This window comes from Grammomys surdaster, unplaced genomic scaffold, assembly GCF_004785775.1.
Source record: "Grammomys surdaster isolate TR1022 unplaced genomic scaffold, NIH_TR_1.0 220, whole genome shotgun sequence".
Taxonomy (NCBI): domain Eukaryota; kingdom Metazoa; phylum Chordata; class Mammalia; order Rodentia; family Muridae; genus Grammomys; species Grammomys surdaster.
This window is the reverse complement of record NW_021604665.1, coordinates 9,978,652-9,999,264: the sequence shown is the minus strand read 5'-3', so window position 1 is coordinate 9,999,264 and position 20,613 is coordinate 9,978,652.

Here is a 20,613-nt window from a genome sequence, read left to right as displayed (position 1 = left end):
GAAAGAAAGAAAGAAAGAAAGAAAGAAAGAAAGAAAGAAAGAAAGAATATACAGTGAAATTAGTCACCTAAAATCCAAATTAAATGTCTAATGAAAAGACATTAAATTGTTTTAATAAGATCAGGTCTTATAATTTTGTTTTTCATAAACAGTTGAGATTTTGTAAAGCTTTTTTGTAGTTGCAGACATGGAAAGAAATAAAATCAAGTCATCATAAAATGGTACTAGGAAAATAATTAGGAAAAATCATTGTAAAAAAATGAAAGAGATTCAGCAAATGGACCCTTTTCTATTGTATCAAAGAAGAGATGACTCAAAACATTAAAAATTATAAATCTTTTAGCTTTAAATAATTTATGTAAGATACATCACATAATTAGTGCTCTGTGTACATTGTGTCTTAATGGACTTCTAAGTTTAAAAATAAATGTCAAATCAAGCCAAAACTTTCAACTTACTAGATATTTTTCAGCTTTTATAACTGCTAAGAAAGATTTCCATTAGATATGGGAAAAAAACTTTCTTTCATGATGGAGGATATCCAGTTAATTAGGTCAATGTCCAAGGTTAATGCAATTTTAAAATGTTTTTATTGCGTTGTGTGCACACATGCATGTGAGTACATATTTGTGTGTATGTGCACACACACACACTAACACACACATGTGTGCATGAGCTGTGGAGAGTATATAGTCATTAAAGGATAACTTTCAGGAGTCATTTCTTTCTATCATGTGCATCCTGGAGGATGAACTCAGATTATCTGGCTTGATGACAAGTTCCTTTACCCACTGAGCCATCTCACCATGCCAGTTAATGTCATTTAAAAGCAAGAAATGACTGAGACCTGAATTGATTTGTTCCACTGTACAATTTATATCTAAAATACATTCAGTTTCTATATAATAAAATATAAAAATGTCCAGTTTTTTCTTTTTCTTTTTTTTTGGCCTAGGTATGTGTGTATGCTGTACTTGCAAGCATACATGTTTGCATATATGTGAGTACATGTCAGGAATTCATGGGCATGTGTATATTGTGTAAATGTGACAGTCCAAGATTGATGTCAAGTATCTTCTTCAATTGCTCTCCTCCTGTTTTCAGCAAGGTCTCTTGCTAAACTCAAGGCTTGCCATTTCAGCCCATCTGGCTAGCTAGTTTGCTTTGAGGATTCCCTGTCTCTGCCTCCTGCTCTAAGATAACAGCTGTCTACAATGCTCACCTTGTAAGCTCTGGGGATCCCATCTCCACTGCATACTGACTGGTGCAGCAAACTCTTTACACACTGAGCCATCTCCCAGCCCTGTGCTCTGTTGTCTAAAGCAAATTCTGTCAATGTGCCATCATTATACAAGTTTTTTATTTTAAATCAAATCATAATTTTTACTTATTCACACAGGGGTTATAAACACAAAAAGGCAGGATATAGGGAGGGGGATGACACCGAAGCGTGAGAGTCCAGGGGGAGTACAGATATCTTTCAGAACATGGTATCGGCTGAGTGAAGGTTCAGGGGACAGGTCACTATGACTCTGTCTATGATTCACTTGTCCTTATCTAAGTTGGTATTATCTGCCAAGGCTACCTATTTACAAGGTCTATGACTACTCAGGCTGGTAAATTTCCACAAAAGCTGCCTGTTTACATTAGCTTATAGCCCTCTGTTTCAATGTTTTTTCCACAGAGACCCAAGACTTGGTGTTAGTATACATGTATGACAGGCCTATTGCTGACTTTAGGCCTATGGCTGATTTTAGGCCTACAGTGTATAAGCAGGGCTGCCCCTGACATCTCCTTCTTTCTCTAAGTAGAGAAGGGCTATGTCGATTCTAATCTTTCGAAGGCGGGGATAGAGGCCTGACCTCCAGTAATTGAAGGGGACTTTGTAATGGCTCAGGTCCCCCTGTTGTTGTCCAGTGAGGCATGAGGGCCATACCCATCCCGATGTCTTTTTCTTGGAGAGGGGATACTTTTGACATCAACCCCTATGCAGTCAGACTTGTCCCTCAGGGATCCCAGAGAGATATTTTTAACTTTTATTGATATTCCCTTGCAGCGCTTAGCATCACAGCCTAAGCAAGAATTCAGATCGCCAGTCAGAGAGGGTTCTGGGTGGCCCCTCTCTGCTTGGTCTAGGGGCAGAAGTCCCCTCTTTCAGGTTGGGTGGAGATGGGTTTTGGGAACACCCTGGATAAAGTAACAACCTCATCTTGAGTCTCATGGTCCTCCATAGCTAACTTATGATAATGTATCTGAATAGGTTTTGCTACCAAATTATTTATCTGTTGTTTCACAAAGTTAGTCAGTCTGTTTAAGGCCCAGGGACCAAAAGAAATAAGCAAAAATAACCCAATTTATGGTCCCAAGATGAGAGGAAGTAGGGTTGACAACCATGGAGAGGTTGAAAGCCAATTCTTGTATCAGCTCTCATCTTTCTCTTCCTCTCTCTGTCTTTTCTCAGGGCCTTCTCCGACCTTTTTCATGCTCTCTTTAACCATCCCTGTCTTATCTATGTAAAAGCAACATTCTTCTTTAAGGGACATACACAGTCAAGAGCTGTACACAGTCTTTTCTATTGTAAAAGAGTAAATCAAGTCCTTTGAAATTTTTGAAGATCTCTTCAGACAGCGAAACAAGGGATTTCTTCAGATTAGTGATGTCAACCTCTAGCTGTTTGATATTCTTGTCAATGGCCCGTCAAAGGTCTGAATAGTATAAGGTCAGAGGCCAGCATGTGGATTAGAACTTCTAACAGCAGACATCATGGGTGATTCATTTTTACCTGAGATACTGCCCGGGTTAGAGCTCCTGGGAGGCCCCCTTCCTCTGGGTTTTGTGACGACTTTTTAAGACAGTAAATATATGTAGAAATTCTAGAAGTCCTTGTTAGTTTATGAAACTATTGATGATAAGCAAAAACGATGGTAATTTTAGTGGTATTAAGTACTTTGCCAATTCATTGGTTGAGTCCTCAGAGAGTTTCATAAAAAATCCCACACCAATTCAAGATTTTCTTGCAACAAAAAAAATGTTTTAGAAATTTAAATAATCAATATCAAAAAGGTCACAAAATAGTTTATTGATTGTACTCCTGTCAGACTCTATATGCATGAACTTCACTTAGAAGTTGAAAAGACTTATTTAATTAGACAGGTCTGAGAATTAATGATGAGATATAACTTTATAAAACAACTGATGATGATGTCACATTTTCTGACACTAATCACTCTGTAAAACTTGGGCACAGTAATTGTTAGCCTCAGATAAATTGCCAAGGGAAACACTAAGAAAAGAAATTAAAGAATGTTTTATTGATATTGACAAAATCTAGAGTTATCTTTCATTTGTGGTATATCCTTTAAAATGTGATGTTAATAGCCATAAATTGATCTCAAATGATGGATTTATTCACTTTGGACAAACACAGAGATGACATTAGATTAACTTGATAAAAAATAAGATAAATTCTGTTAAAAACATATTAGCCAATTCTATTTGAATATATATATGTATATACATATATATATATATATATAGAGAGAGAGAGAGAGAGGATTATATGTTGTTTAGAGAATATATTTTGTTTATATTAGGTGGAGTATTTTAGAAAACATTCAGGTACATTGGAACAGGCAAATCCACTTATTTAAGTATAAATTGTACTTAATCTTCTCTAAATACAGGTCAAGAATTTTCGTAGCCAAAAACATAGCTCAGTAGTAGAGTACTCACCAGAGTATGCTGTTAAAATTTTTTAAAGGTTTTGAACACAATATAGTATTCAAATTGAAATGTGCTTTTAAGTGCAAATATCAATGTTCAAGGATTCATTGTGGAAACATTATTAAATATCCAGTTGGTAGTGTTTCCTATTGATTATATAACTGTCTGGTGATAGTATTGCTATATATAGTCGAGCTAGCTATATTTAGAAAATGAACGTTACTTGCTTCTCTTGTGTCTTTGAGGATGACTGCTGGAGAGTTTAAAATTATACGTGTTAGTCCTCCTGTATTTCTGAGGCAGTTGTACCCTGGAGATAAGACTTTTCCCACAACTTTTTCATCTTCTCAGGCTTAAATTCTGACACATTTATCATGAAGTCTCTGTTTCTATCTCTTCTGGCTCCTAGCAATTTCCATTCTTACTGCTTCTATATGGTCACCGATTGTATGTTATGCACTGTGTGTCTTCTTCTGTCTTTGAAGATTTTAATTATATCTTCTAGCAGTATTGTTCAAAGTTTGGTCACAAACTCCTCTTCCAGTGGAACATCCATGATTCTAAAGGATGAAAATATGTATCTGAATAAACATTTGGAATCAATTTCTGTAACACTTTTTACTACAGAGAATTTGGGGTTAAAGTCAGAAAAAAAAATGTTATTATCCTTAAAGGAATACAAAGGGATGATATTAGACTGATCTGTAGGGATCTTAGACTTATAAGTGGCCTGTAATATCTCTGTAAGCTAAGTGCTCATTGGGCCCTTTATAGTTGTTATTGGAGACTTGGGTTGTGTACTGAAGTTGATAGCAAAGTCACATTACTTAGTCAAAATGACGTTAGATGGTAACTGGAGGGGTTACAGTTCTGTGAGTCACAGCATCCATCTCAGCAGATGCTTCTGTACAGTCACATAACCAACGGCTACAGTGCTTTGAGTTCTCAGTGTGAGCAGATGCTACAGTGCCATCACATACATCATTGTGCTTTCTGTTAGAAAGGTAAGCAGGCAAAGGTACAGGTTAGATGTGGACCGAAGGGACTCTGGCCAAATTAATCATGGCAAGCCTGGTGCTGGCAGGACTTGTCCTTCTCCTGAGTCCCTCTACCTTTGTAAAAGCTATTAGATTACATTCCTAAAACTAGCCACCAGTGTCCATTCCTTTATTTGACCAATTCCTCCTCCTGAGTCTGACTACCAAGATCCAGCTACATAAGTATTGAAGTTCACCAATCAAAGGCCTCCTTTGGCTCACCTAATTAACATGCCCAGTTAAAATTAAACACATCTTAACCCAGGATTTCTCCTTTTACCTTTATAAACTGCCATTTTCCTGTATGCCATGTCCATCTCCTCCCTATCCAGAAGTAGTCCTTTGTCCTATTGTCAGACAATGACTCTTACCCATCTCCCATGCCTATTCCCCCCTCCTTGTTCCCTCATCCTTCCCCTTCTTCATCTATCTCCTGTCTTTGTGCCTTATCCTTGCTCTCTGTCCCTCTGAAGCAAATAAAGCTCCTTTGTGTTGAGACCTGGTCTTAGGGGTCCTGAGCACACACTTTTCCTTTCATGGGCCATACACAGTGTTCATGTTTCTTTGCCCTCCCTCTTTGATTGTCCAAAGAAAAAAGTTAGGCATATGTGAATGTGCCAACCACCAATGTATTTTCTGAACTGTACAATATTGTTTGACATAATGTCTGCCTGTAAATACTTAAATACCAGTCTGTAGATTTATAAACAAGCAAAAGACAGAAAAACCATGGGCCAATAGGAAGAAAATCAGTAAAACTTTAATTAAATTTCTCAGGACAAGTATTTAGTTTTGCCTTGAAAGTTCACTCAAAGATCAAAAACAAACAAAAAAACCTCATAAAGTTGAAGAAAGTGAGGTGATAGGGAAGGAATTCAACTGTTTCAAGTTAATATACAACATTTTCCTTCTACCTCCATTTGCTTGTCTTCTACTATTTTAATTAACATACACAGTAACATTTCCTTGTAGCATTTTCATATATTCGATACAAGCTAGAGTTATCAAGGAAGAACCTCAACTGAGAAAATGCCTCTATCAGATTGCCTGTAGGCAAATTTGTGGGCCTATTTATTTATTTATTTATTTATTTATTTATTTATTTTTAATTAATGATTGATGTGTGATAGCCTAGTTATATGGGCAAAAGAATGATATAGCTGTCATATAGTAGTTCTATTATTTATTTGGATTTTTGCTTGTTTGCTTGTTTATTTGCTTACTTGTTAAGACAAGATTTCTCTGTATAGCCCTGGTGACCTTGTAACTCACTATGGAGACCAAGCTGGCCTTGAACTCACAGATATTCATCTGTTTCTGCCTCCCAAGTGCTATGATTAAAGTCATGTACCACCATGCCCAGCTATTTTTAATATTTTAAAGAAAAATCCACACTGATTTTGATCATGGCTACATCAGTTTACACTCCCATCAGCAGAGAAAAAGAGTTCTTCTTCCTCCAATTTTGCCAGTATTTATTTCCTCGATGACAGGCATTTTAAGTAGGGTGAGATGGAATCTCAAAATCATTTTAATTTGCATTTCCCTAGAAATGGTGGACACATTCAAGAATTTTTTTTTTTTTTGGCAATTTCTATTTCTCCTTTTGAGAGTTTTTGTATTGGTTGGTAGCTCTGTTTCGTCCATGTTTAGTTTTTACAGTTCTTGGTATAGATCACATGTAATACCTGGCCCTGATCTCCCATATAGCTGTCCTGTCCTGCATGCTATCTGCTTGCTCTGCTGTTAGTTTCGTTGCTATGCAGAAACTTTTCCCTTTCCTGTAGTCACATTTGTCAATCCTTGGAGCTACTCCCAGGCTCCTGGGGTTCTATACAGACAGTTCTTGCCTTTCTCGATACATTGAAGTGTTTTCTTTATTCTGTCTTCTAGTATTTTTAGCATGTCAGTTATTAAAGATCTTAAAATTGCAAGAGATAGCAGTGGTTCCTTGCCATGATGACTTGTTTTACTTAAAAAACAAAACAAAACTTCACTCGGTTGATGAGCAACTAGTTACTTAGAGACATTGAGGCCAGGGGTTGGGGGTGTGGTTTCTCCGGTTCACCCCTGGTGCTTGTGAGGAGTTACAAGCCAGTGTCAATCATCCTTCACTCCCTCCTGCATGGTCTTCAGTCCACATCTGGACCTGCAAAAATAAACAGCACTTTCATTTTTTTCTCCTTCATAAGTGCAGGAAGTAGCTGCATCTCCAAGCAAAATATTTATGTATTTTTAAAGTGGCTTGCAAGACCAATTGGGCAAACAAATGAAAGCAAATGAACGTATTTGCCCATTAGCCAATGGCTATCCAGGGCCTCTCTTTAATAGGCTTGTGAAAACAGACAGAAACGTTTGATTCTGATAAAAGACACTTGTATTTTAAACTTTTATCTTGTTGTCACAGTAACAAATGAGCTTGTCTTCCTTTTATAGTCTCTTCCCACTGTGTTATACGCATCACACCAAGGCCAAGGTGGTTTGGAAACCTTAAAGCTTCTTTGTTAAACAAAAAGTAGAAGGGTGTGCGGTGAGCATTTTAGGGCTCCGTTTTCGTTTCAATCCGGAATAGCAGACTGGTTAGTCCACAGTGTCCGGTGGAGACTTGGAGACTCAAGAACCATTTTTCACTGAAGAATGGTCAGTTTAGCCTTTTCCATTTTAATGGAACAATTAACAAAAGCCCACCATGGGGCCAGGACAATAACAGCTCATTATCTTGGCACCATGTGACACCCTCAGTGCAATAAGCAGAATAATCTCAAGAGACCAAAGAAAGAGAATGACACCTCAGTGCACTCCACAAACATGATTAAAGCCAGGGTAGGCAGGCATAAAACAAGCTGGAATATGAGGTTGCTGTCTTTGAATAGACTGTTGACTTGGTAGCTGTGAGAAGGTGGGGCCCTGTATCTTCCCCATAGACGTGTTGATTAATAGGGTAATGTAAATTCTTGTAAATTCTAAAGAGTCTTGTTAGTTAGTTAGACTTAAAAAATAGCAGTGGGTCACATTCAGCTATAAATTAATTATGGCACTTATTCGTCAGTTCCAACCATGAAATTAATCTCTGTAATAGTTTCCTGGAGCCAAATAAAATAAAATGTAATAAACAAGAAACTATTATAATAAATATTTCAGGTCCGCTGGGCCTCATCCAGATAAGAGTAGAAACCTCAAAATACCCATTCATCTGATGTTTGAGCAAGTTCTTTCTGTTTTCTTTTAACAAGCCTGGAGTCACATAACCTCTCCAGCATTAGCCTCTTCGTCCTATGTGTATTCATTGTCACCTGCCTTCTACCAAACCAAAACAAAGGGTGGCCATCAATAACTTCTGTCATTGAGGCTTTAGCCACAGCTGCAAGCCATGGTCCTTGCCTGACCCCATAGACAAGGTTCATTTCTGGCCAGCCTTGGTCAGCCTGAAACCTGCTCAGCAGAGCTCTCTGTGGTCTCAGTCATTAGGCTTCAGGCTCCAAAGCTGCTTGGGTTTGGGTCAAGAATTTGATACACAAGTTATTGCTCTCACCAGCATGGTTCTCTGACTTGACAGGAAGTCATCTTGCAGATAAAGAACTATGACATCAACTCTTTAATGTGGTAATTGTTAGACATCATTCTTACTGCTTCTGTATGCATGAGAACATCTCAGCTCTGTTCCTTCGAGTACCTAGAGGATTTTATACCTATCCCAGTCTGATAACAAATCTCACAAAAAGGCTCCAAAGATGTCCTTTCTAACTGGTCTTTTTTGCTTACAGTCCCAGATTGTCTTTTATTGGCTTGGCCATACTACCCTATTTCTCTTCCCAGGATCCTTTGTTTAAGTCATAGATAATTTCCTTATGATGTTTTTAAAATATCAAAAAGAAAGAGATGTTGATCATTCCTGTGATGTGTTGGGCTGTGATATATCCATTGGTACACTAGTGTTTGACTTACACCCAGCCCACATTGTAGAAAACACTATGATAACAATTTTGCAGGAAAGAAAAAAAATGAAGAAAATTAAGAAAGTTAACCATTTGCCAGTGATGCAGCTAGCTGAGCTTCTGGTCTCAATTTCTTTCTGTGTCACGAAGTACCTCCCAAGTCTGTTTTTGGAAGGATGATGGTGGATTGCTTCCAACCCACCTAGGAGCTTGAAAAAAAGAGAAGAGAAGCTTCCTGCTTTCTAGAGAATCAGGTTCATCATGCTGAAGACCAAAGTGTCAGGATCTAGAATGCCAAGGGTATTAAGGCCTAGGATGTCAGGATCTAGGATGTCTATATCTCTATATCTGTCTCTCCCTCTTCCACCTGATACCTTCTGTCACCATGCTATTTATTCATTTATTTAGTCACTGTACATCCCCAAACCAGCCCCGTCCTCCTCTCAGTATCCCCTCATGCACGTCCTCCCCTCAATCCACCTTCTTCTTCTCTTTTGAGAAGGGGAAGCCCCCTTCTGGGTGTCACCCCCCCACATCTGTCCCCCCTTATACATCAAGTCACCGTGTGACTAGGCACATCCTCTCACACTAAGGCCAGCCAAAGTGGTCCATTTAGCAGCAGAGATCCACAAGCAGGCAGGCAAGAGACTCAGGGACAGCCACCATTTCAGTTGTTGGTAGACCCACAGAAGCCCCAGATGTTCATCTGATACATACATGCAGGAGGCCTAGATCCATCCCTTGCTTGCTCTTTGGGTGGTGATTCAGTCTCTGGGAGCCCCCAAGGGTCCAGGTTAGTAGTTGACTCTGTTGGTCTTCCTGTGGAGTCTCTGTCCTCTTCAGGTCCAGCAATCCTTCTCCCAACTCTTCTGTAATCCTCCCCGAGCTCCGTCTACTCTTTGAGTGTGAGTCTCTGCATCTCTTTCCTTTGGCTGGTGGGTGGAGCCTCTCAGAGGACAGTTATGCTAAGTTCCTGTCTATAATTAATAGTGTCAGGGAATAGTTCTTGCCCATGGAGTGGGTCTCAATTTCGGGCAGTGATCGATTGGCCACTCCCTTAATCTCCGCTCTGTCATCATCCCTGTATATCTCATAGATAGGGTCTACATTTTGGGCCAAAGGTTTTATGGGTGGGTTGCAGTCTTTATGCCTTCCCTGGGAGTCCTACCTGGCTACAGAAAGTGGCCTCCTCAGGATCCATATCCCATACAGCTTGGAGTCTCAGCTAGAGTCTCCCCCAGAGACACTCTGGGGCTACCCCCTATCCAGGGTCTCTGGTATGTCCTAGAGATCCCCTTCGAAGATTTTCTCTTTCTCCCTTGCTCTCCCTACATATGGTCTCCTCATTTCCTGGCACGACTCCCTTCCCCATCTCATCTTCCACACAGTTCTCTCCTTCCATGGACTTCTGGTATCTTTGTTGTTGTTGTTATTCGCCATCTGAGAAAGATTTCAACCGTCCTCCCTTGGAGCCTTGTTATTTGACTTCTTTGGGTCTGTTGTTTATAGGGTGGTTATCCTATATTTTATTATTGATATCCACTTATAAATGAGTACACGTATGCATGTTTTTGGGGGTCTGGGTTAACTCACTCAGGATGATATTTTCTAGTCCCATCCATTTGTCTTCAAAATTCATGACGTCCTTATTTTTAATGGCTAAGGAGTATTCCATTGTGTAAATAAACCACATTTTCTTTATCCATTCGCTAGTTGAGGAACATCTAAGTTATTTTCAGTTTTGACTATTACGAATAAAGCTGCTATAAACATAGTTAAGCAAGTGTCCTTGTAGGATGGGGGAGCATCTTTTGGGTATATGCCCAGGAGTACTGTAGCTTGGTCTTGAGGTAGAACAACTCCCAAGTTTATGAGAAACCACCAAACTGATTTCCAGCGTGGTTGTTCAAGTTTGCACTCCCCCAAGCAGTGGAGGAGTGTTCCCCTTGCTCTACAACCTCACCATCATGTTCTATTCCTTGATTTTTTTTTTATCTTAGCCATTCTGATGAGAGCAATGTGGAATCTCAGAGTCACTTTGGTTTGCATTTCCCAGATGACTAAGGATGCTGAACATTTCTTTACTGTTTCTCCGACATTTGAGATTCTTCCGTTGAGAATTCTGTTTAGCCCTATACTCCATTTTTTAATTGGGTTATTTGGATTGTTGATGTCTAACTTCTTGAGTTCTTTATATATTTTGGATATCAGTCCCCTGTCAGATGTAGAGTTAGTAAAGATCATGTCTCAGTCTGTAGGCTGGCATTTTATCACCTGATGATGGTGTCTTTTGCCTTACAAAAGCTTTTCAGTTTCATGGATTCTTGACAGATAAATGGGTGGAAGAGGAGATAGGAAGGGAAGTGGGGTGAGGCAGAGAGATCATATATAGAGAGAGCAGGAAAGAGGGAAGGAAAATTGACAAGGGAGTGCAATCTCTACTTATTGATTCTCGATATTAGTGCCTGAGCCATTGGTATACTGTTCAGAAAATTGTCTTGTGTACCTATGAGTTCAAGGCTATTCCCTACATTCTGTTCTATTGTTAATCCTACTGATCTACGAACATGGGAGATCTTCCAGTCTTCTGATCTCTTCCTCAGTCTCTTTCTCCAGAGGCTTGAAGTTCTTGTCATACAAGTCTTTCACTTGCTTGGTTACTGTAACACCAAGGTATTTTATATTATTTGTGGCTATTGTGAAGGGTATTGTCTCCCTAACTTCTTTCAAAGCCCATTTATCACTTGTATAAAGGAGAGCTACTGATTTCTTTGAGTTTAATTTGTATCCAACCACTTTCCTGATGGTGTTTATCAGCTGTAGAAGTTCTCTGATAGAAATTAGGGTGTCACTTATGTGTACTATATCATCTGCGAATAGTAATACTTTGACTTCTTCCTTTCCAGTTTGCGTCCCCTAGATCGCCTTTAATTGTCTTATTGCTCTAGGTAGAACTTCAAGTATATATTAAAGAGATAGGGAGAGAACAGACAGCCTTGTCCTCAATTTTAGTAGAATTTCTTTAAGTTTCTTTCCATTTAATTTGATGTTGGCTATTAGCTTGCTATATTTTGTCTTTATTGTACCTAGGTGTGCACCTTGCACCTCTGATCTCTCTCCAACACTTTTAACATGAAGTGGTGTTGAAGTTTGTCAAACACTTTTTGGGCATGTAATGAAATGATCGTGTGGGATTTTTTCCTAGTCTTGATTTAGCTTTAGTAATTGGTATCTGTATAGAAAATTATCCATTTTGTTTAGATTTTCCAATTTTTTGGAGTCCAGGCTTTTGAAGTAAGACCTAAGGATTCTTTGAATTTTTTGTTTCCATTGTTATCTTCCTTTTCATCTTTTTTTTAATTTGAGTACTGTTTTTCTGACTTTTACTTAGTTTGAATTTGTCTATTTTGTTGATTTTCTCCAAAAATCAACTCTTAGTTTCACTGATTCTCATATATATGTGCATATATACACATATACACATATACTCATATACACATATACACATATACATATATGCATATATGCATATATACATATATGCATATATGCATATATACATAGATACATATGTGCATATGTACATATATACATATATATATATCATAACCTCTGCTAGTTTTGTTATTTCTCTATTTAGTTTCTTTTACATTGACCTGTCCATTGGTGAGAATGGGATGTTGAAGTCTCCCATTATTAACGTATAGGGTTCAATTTGTGATCTTAGCTTCAGTAATGTTTCCTTTATTAATAAGGGTGCCTTTGCATTTGGGGCATAGATGTTTAGAATTGAGATATTCTCTTTGAGAAATTTTCCTTTGATGATTTATAAAGTGTCCTTCCCTATCTCTTTTGATTGTTTTCAGTACTTACTTTCAGAAAGTCTATTTTGTTAGATATTAGAATGACTCTTCCAATTTGTTTCTTGGGTCCATTTGTTTAGACAACCTTTTCCTAGCCCTTTATACTGAGATAATAACTATCTTTGTTGCTGAGATACCTTTCTTATATATAGCAAAAAGATGAATTCTGTTTATGCATTTATTTTGTTAGCCTGTGTCTTAGCCTAGGGAATTGACTTCATTGATGTTGGGAGATATTAATGATCAATGGTTGTTACTTTCTGTTATTTTAATGGTGGTGGTGGTGTGTGTGTGTGTGTGTGTGTGTTTCTTCTATTGGTTTTAATGGTGTGAAATTATTTATTTCTTGTTTTTTCTTGAATGTAGTTAGCCTCTTTGGGTTTGAGTTTTTCTTCTAGTATCTTCTGTAGGGTTGGGTTTGTAGAAAGCTATTGTTTAAATTTGGTTTTTTAATGAAATGTCTTGGTTTCTCCATCTATCGTAATTGAAAGTTTTGCTAGGGATAGAAGTCTAGACTTGCATCTGTGGTCTCTTAGAGTCCACAAGATATCTTAGATGCAAGACATCTGCCCAGGCTCTTCTAGCTTTTAGAATCTCAGTTGAAAAATTGGGTATAATTTTGATAGATATTTCTTTATTAGTCACTTGGCCTTTTTCCCTTACAGCTTTTAAACAGTTTTCTTTGTTCTGTATATTTAATATTTTGATTATTATGTGCCTGGAGGAGTTTTTTTTCTGGTCCAACCTGTTTACTATTCTATAAACGTCTTGTACATTTGTAGACATCTTTCTTTAGGTTAGAGAATTTTTTTTTCTAGGATTTTGTTGAAGATGTTTTCTGGGCCTCTAAGCTAGGAATCTTCTCCTTCTTCTATTCTTACTATTCTTAGGTTTGGTCTTTTCATGGTGACCCAAATTTCCTGGATGTTTTGTGTTATGAACTTGTTAGATTTTGCATTTTCTTTAACCAATATATTGATTTTTTTTATTGTATCTTCTATGCCTGAGATTCTCTCTTCCATCTCTTGTTGGTGATACTTACATATGTTGTTCCTATTCCCTTTCCTAGGTTTTCCATGCTCATGATTTCCTCATGTGGGGTTTTTTAAAATTGCATTTCTTTCTCTTTTCATATCTTGGATAGTTTTATTCACATCATTCACCTGTTCGATTATATTTTTCTATATTTCTTTATATTTATTTGCTTCATCTTTTAAGACTTCTACCTGTTTGAATGTATTTTCCTGTATTTCTTTAAGGGATTTATTCATGTCCTCTTTGAGGGCCTCTACCATCTTTATAAGATCCTCTTCTTGTGTTTCAGTTTCATTAAGATATCCAGGGTTAATTGTAGCAGGATAGCTGGGCTCTGGTGATACTCTATTGCCCTGGTTCTTGTTGATTATGTTCTTAAGCTGTCCTTTAGGCATCTTGTTTTCTCTGGTGTTGGCTAGATGATTCTGATGGCAGTGGGACTTCTCAGGAAGATGAGGGGAGCTGTGGGCCAAACAATGGAGGTCAGGGTATCAGACTCTGCTGGCCTTGCCTCAGGCAAACCCCACTAGCAAGGGATTGGTGGGGCTATGTTCCAAGTTGCTAGTTCTTGGGGTCTCTGCAGCCTTCCATGGGGTAGTAAGAGGTTCTTGAGATCCCACAAGGGCCCTCAAGACCGAAGAATGAGAACAGAGATAGACAATGGAGCTCAGGGGATCCCTAGCAACTCCCCTCTAAAGGCTGTGTCCAAGAAGCTTTCACTGGGGTGGCAGGCAGATCTGACTGGGATGGGATTGGTGGAGTAGGGTTCCAAACTGGTTAGTTTTGGGGCCCTGAAAGTTTCCACAGGGAAGCAGGATGGTCTTGGAAACCCACAAGGCTTCTCTCCTGACAGAGGACCTAGCTCAGAGCTAGAAAATGGGGCTCCAGGAACAGCACACAACTCACCTCTGCAGTCTGGGTCTTAGGCGACCCAGCTAGGAAGCCATACTAGTTCTTTATAACAGAACCAAAAGCAGATCATTTTCCCATACATGCTATGAAACAAGATATGCAAAAGAAGGTCTGTAAGACTATAATAATCTCTTTGCATCTGCCTCCATTTGCAGAGGGTCATTTGTTATGACACATGTGACATTCTACAGTCCAGTCCAGGGCTCTGATGATCATGGGCAGAATGAAAGAGTGAATCCGAGTGGATGATACAAAACAGGCACTGAGATAAGAGCAGTGTCTGACCTACAGGCTGCTCACAGCATTTCAAGATCAGCAGCAAGACCATAAGTTATGCCAAGCTTAAATGCACTTTGAAATACTGCCTCTGCCACTGTGGAAGTCTGCAGCCTATGCTTTTCTTCACCTCATTCATTCCCTGTCATTAAATTCCAGTCTTGATGAACTTTCCGAATACCATGGCCTGACGTCATGTTACTACAAGAGCATTCTATTTTAATTGGTCACACCATTTCTCATCTATATCACTCTCAAAAGTCACTTGAATCTTATCCAGGGAATAATCTAAAGGAACTTCATGCAAGTTTTGATTGCCCCTTAGCTTTTAACAAGTGAGAATGTGGAAGGATGACCAGAATAGTCATCTGCCTTGTAAAGTCAGAAGAAAAAGATGAAATAATGGAATCTGGCTCTGAGGTGTTTAAGACGAAGTGTAGAGGGGAAATAAAAACATATATATACAGGCAATCCAACATCACGAGCATGCCTTATGAGGTCAGAATTCTTCCAAGAACAAATAACAAATAGTCCAGAGAGACATTAATAGTCTTCTATTTGTTAATTACCATTGAGAACATAAAAGTTCCAAAAAGATCTAGAGTCCTTTCTGTGCCTAAGACTGGGATGGACCTGTCTGGTCTCTTTACAGGAGGAACTTCACTCTCTCAAAGGCCATAGTTTACTTTATGAAGCTCTTTGACATGACTTGGCAAACTTCATGGTCCTCTCTAGTTCCACACTATAGTATATGTATATTCTATCCTAAAAGTGCCTCTTGTCACAACTTCACGTTTCTTATCTCAAAGAGGATGTAAACCAGAGGTCCCAGAAAATGTTTAAGAATAGAACAAATCTCACTTGATCAGACTTCAGGAATGTGAAATTCTAGGAGCTAGGAGAAATGTCTGCTATGGTCAGCAATTGCTCAGAGGTCTCATTTCTGTATTCAGCGTCTCATTCTCCCTTAACCTATTAAAGTCCAGTTATGGCTACAGTCATTTTTCTTTGAGGAGCAAGGGAAAGTTGAGGCACAAAAATCTTTAATTGCTTTTCAAAGCCCACATTGCCTGATTCAAAGATGCTTAAGATTGGAAAACTAAATATAGCCTTGATGACTTTGGTAACTTCAGAGAACATTGGTTTTTTGTTTGCTTGCTTATTTGTTGTTGTTATTGTTGTTGTTTTTAATAGAACAAAAATGTATTTACCCTCCTTGAAAGCAAAAATAAAATAAATCTCAGTATGAAAGATTACTGAGAAAGACATGAACATTTACTGTGACATAAGAAGCTAAAAATTTAAATGATACCTATGATATTGGACAATGATCCTGAATATAGTACCTATAAATTTAAATACATCTATATAATATTTTAATGTGCTAAAGTATTTGTATTTTGTTTTAATATAGTAGAATACATCAAATTAGAATTTAAAGAATCAATGTAATAAGGAGGCAGGTTTGTAAACCTGTGAAAGGGTGAAGGAGGTGATCTCAGTTGCCATATGTCACCTTTATATTCGTCACAGAGTATTGGTATTATGCATGGGTTCTGCATAAAAGGCTGGAGTTACATAAATAATATTACCCTAAGTCCTTCCTCAGAGCACTTCATATAAATCTATTATCGTTGTGCTTGCCAGGACCATGGCTGTGTCAAGTAGAGAGACTGAATTGTTGACAATCAGATAATGTAAATTACATTTGCTCTGAAATAGTGCTGGCCATTGCTTTTGAAGCTATCCAAGGTCAAACTTACAGGATGGGGAACATATGCACATTGGCTCAAGCACTGGAAAAAAAATGTCTATTTAAAAATCTCAGTTCCTTGAACTTATCAAGAAGACTGATGCTAATGGGAAACCCCCTTCCTCTGAAGCCCTTAAATCTGCCTGCTTTGGGAAGTAGGGCAGCATTATCTCACCTAGTGACCTGAACTAGGAAGAAAGAGTTTGCCATAAGACAAGAAAATGGACACTACTCTGCATTGCTGGTGTAAATCATCACTTAGAAACCAACACAACAGGGGCTGGAAAAATGGCTCAGTGGCTAAGAACCAATATACCTCCTTTCTTTGGTGGTATGCTTCACCATTGCAAAGGAAACATCTTTATTTCTCTTGTAATCTGAGTTAATAGTTTAATTGTAAATGTGTTGGTTATACAACACTTGTTATAAGAGAGAATCCATATCAAGTTCTGATAAACCTCAACGGGTCCATCAAATCCAGTATCATTGAATAGGTATTACTGACAATTAGCTGTATTATCTGAGACAAAGGTTTATGAATTGGCCAGAGGCATGCTGTGTAATGTTGTCTTCTGGACGTGGCATCACCATTACATCCATGGACTTCAAGCAGCTGAGGCTATCTACACAATATTGTTAGATGAGGCCCTTCAATATTCCATCATTTACAGTAGGAGTAACCTTGAGACCTCACTTTTCACTGAGATGCTATTGGCCATTAATGCTTGATGGAGTATGAGAAGTCATTTTTTTCGTTGATGTCATTGGTAGGCTTTCTGTGCTCCAGAAAACCAAGCCTACAGAATTACTTCTTCCAAAAATTTGAGTCACAAGAACAATATGACAGCGACATAAAATTATGAAGCACTACTTTCTCCTACTGTGCTGATATAAGGACATAGTCATAAGGCTCTAATCTGCAAGAGCTTCTTTGTGATAAATTTTCTGGGATCCCACTTTTTCCCGTCATATTCCTTGTCTAGTTCCTACACTTCTAATAGCTAATAATGAATTTATATTGTTATAATTTAATACAGTTAATTTATATTACTTATTACTCTAGAACTGGCATCAAGGGAATACAAATGAATGATGTGAATCAAAGATGACAAAACTTACAGACCAATTCCAGAACATTCTCACTTAATATTTGTACTGTTACAAGATAACTGGATAGCTAAGTTGAAAAATTCAGTATGAGAAAGTTCTTTGTATATAAAAACATATAGACTGGCTAGAAAATAGGATAAAATAACCCACCTTCCAAAATATTGGAAACAAAAAGTGCTTAAGGATCAAAGCAGTTGGGACATATTATGGTTCGTATATGTTCAGCCTAGGGAGTGGCACTATTAGAAGGTGTGGCCTTGTTGGAGTAGGTGTGGCACTGTGGGTGTAGGCTGTAAGACCCTCATCCTAGCTGTCTGGAAGCCAGTATTCCCCTAGCAGCCTTCAGATGAAGATGTAGAACTCTTAGCTCCTCCTGCACCATGCTTGCCTGGATGTTGCCATGTTCCCACCTTGATGATAATGGACTGAACCTCTGAACTTGTAAGCCAGACCCCATTAAATGTTGTCTTTATAAGAGTTGCCTTGGTCATGGTGTTTGTTCACAGCAGTAAAACCCTAACTAAGACAGAACATCTCTTCAAAGCACTCTTATTGATGTGTTCCCAGCTCACTGCTTTATGTCCTTTCCATGCTCTACTCAGGACCACAGAAGGGAGGCCAGGATGGAAGCATTTTATGGTGAGCCAGGATGGAAAGAGATGGTTTATCCTGGGAAGAGATTGATCAAGAGATAAGCAAATATCTTCTCGTAATAGAATATTTTTGTGGGAAAAAGAATAAAGAGGCTCTCCATTTGTTTATTTGTTATTTGGGCAACATGATTTTATTGCAATGTTTCAGATGCTAGAATTACAGGCATAAATAAAATGAAGCTGAAACTCTTAGAACTTGGGTTCTGCAATAACTACTTGATAGATATAAGCACATAAAATTTTTAGGTGAGAAGCACTGTGGAAGTAGGTTGGGTGGTCAAGAAGACCTCTCTTAAGATAACAAGTTATGTGCAGAAATCTTCAAGAAAGACAAGATTCCATCAGGATATAACCTGAATAAAGAGCATGTGGTCAAAGAACAGAAACTGCAAAGGCTTTTTCCCAGGGTATCTAGGTCTGATTAGAGAATAGTATGTAAGAGAGGGAGTTGGGAACCTGGGATGAAGGCAACACCAGTGCAGAACTCCAGCGTGTAGGGGCTAAGCTGCAGTGATATATTTAAACTGATGGAATAACATAATGAAATACATTGCTTTTTTTCATTGGAATATATTCTTTGTATGTAGTGATGAATTTTCTAAAGACATTTTTATTCAAGTATTTTTGAAGCATCATATTTTTTGTGCATCTCATAGACAACAGGTGAAGGCAGGCAAAGATGAATATATGAACTCCAACCAAGAGATTATTGTAATGGTCCAGGCATGAGAATAAGGCTGTCTTATATTAGGGTTCAAGACACTGATGAAAATGTATAAAACTTGGTGTATCTGTTACTGATCTTGTTGCTTTGTTAAAAAATACCCTGAAAGGGGCCACTTCAGGGAGAAAGTGGTTTATTTTGGCTCACTGTTGCTGGGTGCTGTCCATCATGGAGCAGAAGTAACATCAGTACGGTGTAAGGCAGCTAGTCACATTTCATCTGCAGTCAGGAAGCAGAGGGTTATCAGTGCTGATGTTCAGCTTGCTTTTTCCTGTCTATGCAGTCCAGGACCCAAATCCAAGAATGGTGCTTCCTAGTTTTAAAATAGGTCTCCACATTTCAATGAACCTAATCAAGATAATACTTCACAGACATGGCCAGAGGTTTACCTCCTTAATAGTTAGATCCTGTCAAGTTGATAATCAATATTAATTATCACATTTGGTATAAAATTTGCATGTAGATCTACTGTTATTTGTGGACAGATGGCAGAGGAAGAAAACACAATCAGTCTCACATTTCTAATCTGAATTACTAGCCAAATGATGCTATTTGTCACTGAACGGTCCGATAGAGCAGACCTAGACTGGGGTGGGTGAACCATATGTAAATAAGGTGGGACCATATGTAAATAAGGCCTCAGCAGCCATGCCTGGCATGGAGACAGTGCATAGTCCCCCAGGATGAAGAACTATACATACAGAAGGTGTCATGCAGAAGTTGACTGATGGTTGATGGAAACTTCAGGAAGAGATTGAAATGTCACCAAGTCGTGGGATTGAGTGATCTGAAACAATCCTTGTAAGGATGAAATTCTACCAAAGATGTAGTTTACAGAATCGATAAGTAACTCATCATCTATTATTATAGCACATCTCTGTAAAAAGGAATAAGAATACAGCTCAGTTATGTTTTTCCTGTTCCAATCATGGGCCAGCTGCAGAGAACAATGGTTGGTACATCTGTCTCATAACACACTGCTTATTACTTAGACATAAGACAATTCCTTTTTCAAATTCGAGCATCCTGGAGAAACCGCAGTGTATGGTTTGTTCTTTTCCTTTGCTGTCCACAGTGGGAAGCTAGAAAATCCTGTGCATCTGGGTAGTCTGCTTCTGCTAAGGTAGTGGACTATAAAAAGCAGTAGCCAGATTCTGATTATGCTTCAGTCCTTATGTCAGCCAGCCTTAGAACTGGAGATTATATAGAACCTCCCAGACAAATGAAAGGGAAGAAATAAGAAACAGGCCTGCTGACTCCCCCACCCTACCCTCCCGTTTTTTTTTCAAGAGACATGCTTTTTATAAATTTAACGAATAGTATCTATGGTTCTGCAAGACACATTTAAAGATGATTCCACTTGCCTGGGAATGGGGTAGGGTGTCCAAAATCTATTTCCCGTGGATTTGGTCAGTTTTCCCAAGTATTGCTGTCTCTAGACATCTGTGTCTACCATTCCCTTTTAGACAAACAACGAACGCAGTAATCTGTGCTCTCAGCCCCACCTCATCTGTTTCATAATTCCGTACAGAAGAAATCAAGGGGCATGCAGAGGCCATGATTTCTGACTGTTACAGTCCCCAGTTCTCTGT